Source organism: Tympanuchus pallidicinctus, unplaced genomic scaffold, assembly GCF_026119805.1.
Source record: "Tympanuchus pallidicinctus isolate F22 unplaced genomic scaffold, pur_lepc_1.0 scaffold47, whole genome shotgun sequence".
In the NCBI taxonomy this organism is placed as follows: Eukaryota; Metazoa; Chordata; class Aves; order Galliformes; family Phasianidae; genus Tympanuchus; species Tympanuchus pallidicinctus.
Window position 1 is genome coordinate 862,598 of NW_026294766.1, and position 7,614 is coordinate 870,211.

The 7,614-nt window shown below is 42.0% G+C and overlaps 1 long non-coding RNA gene across 1 annotated transcript; it reads left to right on the forward strand.

The window, feature by feature from the left end:
- The first annotated feature begins 393 nt into the window (after positions 1–393).
- Positions 394–5,254, forward strand: LOC128090537 (uncharacterized). The gene is made up of 2 exons (XR_008210974.1): positions 394–1,041; positions 5,222–5,254. It is a non-coding gene; the product is annotated as an uncharacterized LOC128090537 (long non-coding RNA).
- The last annotated feature ends 2,360 nt before the right edge of the window (positions 5,255–7,614 follow it).

Below are 7,614 nucleotides of genomic sequence, written 5' to 3' on the forward strand. Positions count from 1 at the left end.
ATGTCAGTAGAGACTTGGACGTAGTCCCCATCATATCCTTCTTTTCAAATTCAAAATGTGTGGATTTGAAAGGTGGACTGATGAACAAAGTTTAGTCTAGTCATACCTTGAGAGTGGTGGTCATGGGCTCAATGTCTGGCTAGAGAAAGTAACAAGTGGTGCTCCTCAGGGGTCAGTAGTGGGACCAATGCTCTTTAATATCTTCAGCAGTGACATTGACAGTGGGATCAAGTACATTCTCATCAAGTTTGTGGATGACAACAAGCTATGTGATAAGGTCAAGATGACTGAGGGATGGGATGCCACTCAGAGAGACTTAGACAGCTTTGTCAGTGGGACAAGGAGAAAGCTCATGAGGTTCAAAAAATCCAAGTGCAAGCTACTGCGCATGGGTAATGGCAACCAACCCCTTGTATCAGTACAAGTTGAAGGATGTAAGGACAGAGAACAGCCCTGCCACAATGGGCATAGGGATACTAGTAAATAGCAAGTGGACACGAACTAGCAGTGTGTACCCTCACAGCCCAGAAAGCCACTCCTGTCCTGGACTGCACCAAAAGAATGGTGGTCAGCAGGTCAAGGTAGATGATCCTGCCCCTCTGCTCTGCATTGGTGAGACCACATCTGGAGTACTGCATCCTGAATGCAACCCTAGCATACTGCTGACTGTCCCTGTTTTGTATGATCAGAAAAGTGTTACTATTGCCATGAAGTGACATATTACCTTTCATTAACCCTTACATTTCCTAGATGATTGTGTTTTTTCTCCTTTTGTGACATCCATTTGTCACACTCTCAGTTGGAGGACTGACAGGATTGAGATCTTACTTCTTCAGAAGTGATCTTACTTCTGTACAAGTTTAAAGCAACTATTTCTTCTTCCTGGTGATTATAGTGATAGTGAATTTTTCAACTGAAATGTAAAACTCGGGGTGTTATAGAATAAATAGAGTAGCTATGCTAAGCCAGTTTAAGTGACAACACTTTTTGGGAAGAGAGGATAAAGTTAAGGAATGAAGCAAGTCATTAATCTGAGCAAAAGTGGAAAAAAAAATAAATCAGGGAGGCAGAAAAATGAATAGATAGGGCACGCACAAATCAATAGCAGGACTGTCATTAAACTCAAAAGGAGGCAAGTTTTGTTCCCTAAAGAAGGACAGTTTTTGCAATGACCCTCATTGTCCACTTTGCATCATATCTCTTTGAAATTCTAGGCCCCTTTCTTCCATCTTGAATGCAGGCTTGCATATATGCAATACTGTGAAACAAGAACATTCTGCCTCTAAAACAATTTTGCTCACACTTCCACCTGCTCACCCTGCCACATCATCTGCCTCCTGGAGCAGCCCAGCCTGGCCAAGGGGTGGATGGGGCCAGGCTGAATGAATGCATGAATGAATGCATGAATGAATGAATGAATGGGGCCTTATAAATATTTCTATAATTAGGCAAAGCACAGTAATATTTTTCCCTACAGCTTAAATACTGCTGATTAGCTGCTTACTTTTTAGAAAGTTCTCTGTCCTTAGTATTTACACGAGTCTTTTTCTGACCTGCTTTAAGCCCGTTAGTCCAAACCAGCTTTTTTCTTTTTTTCTTTTTTCCCCAAGACTATTTTTATGATTTTCAAGGATCAAAGAACATCTGTAACAATTAGTTTTCCATAGATCATTTCTTCTTTTTTTCATAATTTTGCGTTCCCTTACTTTCTGGCTCTGAACTTTGCTTCTACAATGCCAAGGGATTCCAGCCACCACATGCATACAGCCAAGACATTTTAGTGTGAGTTAGATACTCAGGCATACACAACCTGTAACCCACATGCTACGTGTATCCCAACTCAACTTGCACCCCCTACAGCTGTATCTATCACGGCAGCAGCTCTACCCTGATGAGTGGCCAGGCCTAGCCCGGAGTCACAGCAAGGTTTGCAGAGCAGCACTGACAAATAAAGCAACAGAACTGAGAAAAGGCTGTCACCTTAAGGAAATATTTTAAACTAAGTCACATGGCAAAAGAATGTCATGACAGTGCTTTCTAATGGGATAGAAGCGCCATAGCAGGTAACCATACAAGACCATATGACCATACCTAACAGGTAACCATACATAACCTACAAGAACCATAGCAGCAGGTAATGAAGAAAAATTAGCTCACCCCTTCCAGAAACTAGTAACAACTCAAAAGAAGAGCAAACTCAGAGAGATACTGCTCCCTCTGCTGCTAACACTTAAATAAAAGCACCTTTTCCAATCATTGCTTGCACCTGAGCTCCCTGGGATAGCCTTGACCTCTCAACTAATGTTCAATCATTGGTTCAGGCTGTGAAGGGATGGAGTGCAGCAGAGTTGCTAGGTCACAGCCTGAACCAAAGATTGAGTAGGTCAGGGGTAAACTCCTGCTGTTTTGGAAACATGAAGTACAACGTGTATCGTGATGCCGGTACAGTACTTATCAATGATTTGATTGACAGGTGATTGTTGCAAGGTGATTGTTGGCGGTCTTCTTATGGTTGTGTTGGAACAGTACTTGATGTTGCTTCTGGAGGCTTATCTTCTTCAGTTCAGGTTTGGGTTCACTGGTTCCCAGAACTTCAGCACTCCACCACCTGGTGTCATGACATACCCTCACAGATACTGAAGCACACTGAAGTGTTGATGCTCCTACCAGTGGTCCTGTGGACTTCACAGCCTCAAGGGGAGTAGTACAGATGTTTACAAGGTATGAGGAGTGGTGGGCCTGCCTTCAGTGGTAGGATACAGGCTGTGTTTTTGTCTTGAGTCAAACACCTCCACTTGTGCTGGGGCATGTCCTGGCCTTTGGTACAACATCCTTTGTCCTGATATCTGGGGCAGGATCACTATATCCGGTACTACAGGGGGGTGGGGGTTCTAATTTGCCGTGTGGACATGTTTAATGTTCCCTTTGTGATGAAAATTGGAGTGCCAGCTACTATGTTTACTGGCTGTGTAGTGATAACCATAGGGTTTACCTCTAACAAATGCCTCCAAGGTGCAAGTAGATTATTAAGAGAAAGGAAAATTGGCTGTGACAAAACAAAAATTATTGTTGGACTATGGATCAAAGAAATAAATAAATCCCATTCTTGCAAAACCTGTTGCTGGTTGCATTGCACTCTTCTGGAAATCTGCACATAGAGCAGAAAAATGAAAATTTGTATAGAATTAAAATTGAGATTTTGAAGTAGTGAGTGAATGGTAATCAAAGAAATAAAGTGCAACTTTAGATTTTGTTGAATCCCAGGGAGCATACTCATGCAGGCAGTCCAGTTCACTAATGTAGCTGTCTTTTCATATGGTCCTAAACTTCTACATTAGATTCAGTTCTTGCTTGCCTGCTTGTAGTCATAACTCCAGAGAGATTTCCCTTTGGAATGTTAAAAATTGAGTTCTCCTGAATCAGCTTCCACAAAACAAATGTTCCTCACACAAACTTCCTCACACAAGGGTACTTTGTAAGAAGAAGAAGATGAAATACAAGGCCAAATATCTCCTGGCTCACTTAAATACTGTCCTTGCCCTGTGAGTTTTAGCAAGTCACTTAAATTAGTGGTTGTAACACAATGAAAAGCACGACAGTGATAGCAGAGTAGCAAGACCCCAGGCTGCAGTGAGTGAAAACTTGCTAAACAGAGCAGTCATGGAGACAGAAATAAGGAAAAAAAACCTGCTTATCCTTGGAAGGCCTCAGCTATGCAGGGATCTCCAGATGAGATACCCTCAGCTCCACTGCCAACACTTAAATGAGGTCTGGGAAGAGGAAGATCCTGTCAATACCCATACTGGTCATTCATGTGCACTGCATACACTTGAGCTCCCCTGGCTTGGCCCTGCCTTACTACTAGGTGCTCAATCACGGTTTCAAGCCCTGACTTAGCAAGCAAAATAAACAAAACTGAAGAAAACCTATGCATTTAAAATGGTTAGGATTTGACAAAGAAAAAATAGAAAATGTTCAAAAGTAGCATATCCAATTTTTGTTTCTTCAGAAACACGCTCATTTCAGGTAAAAGCTATTAGCTACTGCTACGTAAAGAAAATACAATTTATACTGTTCAGTGTTACAAAAAAGAACTAATTTTGAAAAGAGAACTAGTGCATTTCATGATGGCATAACTACATGAGCGGATGAGGAAAATGCTTGATGTCATCTATCTTAATGTCAGTAGAGACTTGGACGTAGTCCCCATCATATCCTTCTTTTCAAATTCAAAATGTGTGGATTTGAAAGGTGGACTGATGAACAAAGTTTAGTCTAGTCATACCTTGAGAGTGGTGGTCATGGGCTCAATGTCTGGCTAGAGAAAGTAACAAGTGGTGCTCCTCAGGGGTCAGTAGTGGGACCAATGCTCTTTAATATCTTCAGCAGTGACATTGACAGTGGGATCAAGTACATTCTCATCAAGTTTGTGGATGACAACAAGCTATGTGATAAGGTCAAGATGACTGAGGGATGGGATGCCACTCAGAGAGACTTAGACAGCTTTGTCAGTGGGACAAGGAGAAAGCTCATGAGGTTCAAAAAATCCAAGTGCAAGCTACTGCGCATGGGTAATGGCAACCAACCCCTTGTATCAGTACAAGTTGAAGGATGTAAGGACAGAGAACAGCCCTGCCACAATGGGCATAGGGATACTAGTAAATAGCAAGTGGACACGAACTAGCAGTGTGTACCCTCACAGCCCAGAAAGCCACTCCTGTCCTGGACTGCACCAAAAGAATGGTGGTCAGCAGGTCAAGGTAGATGATCCTGCCCCTCTGCTCTGCATTGGTGAGACCACATCTGGAGTACTGCATCCTGAATGCAACCCTAGCATACTGCTGACTGTCCCTGTTTTGTATGATCAGAAAAGTGTTACTATTGCCATGAAGTGACATATTACCTTTCATTAACCCTTACATTTCCTAGATGATTGTGTTTTTTCTCCTTTTGTGACATCCATTTGTCACACTCTCAGTTGGAGGACTGACAGGATTGAGATCTTACTTCTTCAGAAGTGATCTTACTTCTGTACAAGTTTAAAGCAACTATTTCTTCTTCCTGGTGATTATAGTGATAGTGAATTTTTCAACTGAAATGTAAAACTCGGGGTGTTATAGAATAAATAGAGTAGCTATGCTAAGCCAGTTTAAGTGACAACACTTTTTGGGAAGAGAGGATAAAGTTAAGGAATGAAGCAAGTCATTAATCTGAGCAAAAGTGGAAAAAAAAAAAAATCAGGGAGGCAGAAAAATGAATAGATAGGGCACGCACAAATCAATAGCAGGACTGTCATTAAACTCAAAAGGAGGCAAGTTTTGTTCCCTAAAGAAGGACAGTTTTTGCAATGACCCTCATTGTCCACTTTGCATCATATCTCTTTGAAATTCTAGGCCCCTTTCTTCCATCTTGAATGCAGGCTTGCATATATGCAATACTGTGAAACAAGAACATTCTGCCTCTAAAACAATTTTGCTCACACTTCCACCTGCTCACCCTGCCACATCATCTGCCTCCTGGAGCAGCCCAGCCTGGCCAAGGGGTGGATGGGGCCAGGCTGAATGAATGCATGAATGAATGCATGAATGAATGAATGAATGGGGCCTTATAAATATTTCTATAATTAGTCAAAGCACAGTAATATTTTTCCCTACAGCTTAAATACTGCTGATTAGCTGCTTACTTTTTAGAAAGTTCTCTGTCCTTAGTATTTACACGAGTCTTTTTCTGACCTGCTTTAAGCCCGTTAGTCCAAACCAGCTTTTTTCTTTTTTTCTTTTTTCCCCAAGACTATTTTTATGATTTTCAAGGATCAAAGAACATCTGTAACAATTAGTTTTCCATAGATCATTTCTTCTTTTTTTCATAATTTTGCGTTCCCTTACTTTCTGGCTCTGAACTTTGCTTCTACAATGCCAAGGGATTCCAGCCACCACATGCATACAGCCAAGACATTTTAGTGTGAGTTAGATACTCAGGCATACACAACCTGTAACCCACATGCTACGTGTATCCCAACTCAACTTGCACCCCCTACAGCTGTATCTATCACGGCAGCAGCTCTACCCTGATGAGTGGCCAGGCCTAGCCCGGAGTCACAGCAAGGTTTGCAGAGCAGCACTGACAAATAAAGCAACAGAACTGAGAAAAGGCTGTCACCTTAAGGAAATATTTTAAACTAAGTCACATGGCAAAAGAATGTCATGACAGTGCTTTCTAATGGGATAGAAGCGCCATAGCAGGTAACCATACAAGACCATATGACCATACCTAACAGGTAACCATACATAACCTACAAGAACCATAGCAGCAGGTAATGAAGAAAAATTAGCTCACCCCTTCCAGAAACTAGTAACAACTCAAAAGAAGAGCAAACTCAGAGAGATACTGCTCCCTCTGCTGCTAACACTTAAATAAAAGCACCTTTTCCAATCATTGCTTGCACCTGAGCTCCCTGGGATAGCCTTGACCTCTCAACTAATGTTCAATCATTGGTTCAGGCTGTGAAGGGATGGAGTGCAGCAGAGTTGCTAGGTCACAGCCTGAACCAAAGATTGAGTAGGTCAGGGGTAAACTCCTGCTGTTTTGGAAACATGAAGTACAACGTGTATCGTGATGCCGGTACAGTACTTATCAATGATTTGATTGACAGGTGATTGTTGCAAGGTGATTGTTGGCGGTCTTCTTATGGTTGTGTTGGAACAGTACTTGATGTTGCTTCTGGAGGCTTATCTTCTTCAGTTCAGGTTTGGGTTCACTGGTTCCCAGAACTTCAGCACTCCACCACCTGGTGTCATGACATACCCTCACAGATACTGAAGCACGCTGAAGTGTTGATGCTCCTACCAGTGGTCCTGTGGACTTCACAGCCTCAAGGGGAGTAGTACAGATGTTTACAAGGTATGAGGAGTGGTGGGCCTGCCTTCAGTGGTAGGATACAGGCTGTGTTTTTGTCTTGAGTCAAACACCTCCACTTGTGCTGGGGCATGTCCTGGCCTTTGGTACAACATCCTTTGTCCTGATATCTGGGGCAGGATCACTATATCCGGTACTACAGGGGGGTGGGGGTTCTAATTTGCCGTGTGGACATGTTTAATGTTCCCTTTGTGATGAAAATTGGAGTGCCAGCTACTATGTTTACTGGCTGTGTAGTGATAACCATAGGGTTTACCTCTAACAAATGCCTCCAAGGTGCAAGTAGATTATTAAGAGAAAGGAAAATTGGCTGTGACAAAACAAAAATTATTGTTGGACTATGGATCAAAGAAATAAATAAATCCCATTCTTGCAAAACCTGTTGCTGGTTGCATTGCACTCTTCTGGAAATCTGCACATAGAGCAGAAAAATGAAAATTTGTATAGAATTAAAATTGAGATTTTGAAGTAGTGAGTGAATGGTAATCAAAGAAATAAAGTGCAACTTTAGATTTTGTTGAATCCCAGGGAGCATACTCATGCAGGCAGTCCAGTTCACTAATGTAGCTGTCTTTTCATATGGTCCTAAACTTCTACATTAGATTCAGTTCTTGCTTGCCTGCTTGTAGTCATAACTCCAGAGAGATTTCCCTTTGGAATGTTAAAAATTGAGTTCTCCTGAATCAGCTTCCACAAAAC